Here is a 702-nt window from a genome sequence, read left to right on the forward strand (position 1 = left end):
CTTTGAGTTTATAGGTCGTCGCGACAAATTTCGAGATCAGAGCTCATTTGTGTGAGAAAATGTGAAAAAAAAATCCCCCAAAAACCAGTTTTTTTTTTGGCTTTTTGGTTCTCTGAACAAAATTTGCACCACCATCTTCGTGATCCTGGTAAAAAGACCTTTAATTTGATATATAGGTCGACTAGGTTTGGATAAGTCCTTCTATGAGGACAGACAGACAGACGACACCGAAACGAATACAATAGTCCGTCCCTTATACCTTTCTTTACTATTGTAATAATATCTAAAGGAAGGACGGACTAAAAAAGGACACAGGTAAGAAGAACCCAAATTCCTTAGCTTAGCTACTACATAGCTACCAATTGGAGATTCATACACACAACATGACAGCACCAGCACCTAAATGGGAAGTATTGTGTCTCTTATCCATAGCTACCAATTGGAGATTCATACACACAACATGACAGCACCAGCACCTAAATGGGAAGTATTGTGTCTCTTATCGCCCATCTGATAAGGGACATACTACGACACAGACCACAGGAGTCTAATGCAGCAGGTGGTTGTTTCATTACTACGAAATATAGGTAGTAGCAGTATAGGTACCTACCTACTGATCTGTCCATATGTATGTGGCTGGCATTACCAAACAACAAAGGGTGAAGACAGCCTTATGTTTTATAAGAGTAAGTACCTAGCTAT

Source organism: Diaphorina citri, unplaced genomic scaffold (assembly GCF_000475195.1).
Source record: "Diaphorina citri unplaced genomic scaffold, Diaci psyllid genome assembly version 1.1 scaffold1120, whole genome shotgun sequence".
Taxonomy (NCBI): Eukaryota; Metazoa; Arthropoda; class Insecta; order Hemiptera; family Psyllidae; genus Diaphorina; species Diaphorina citri.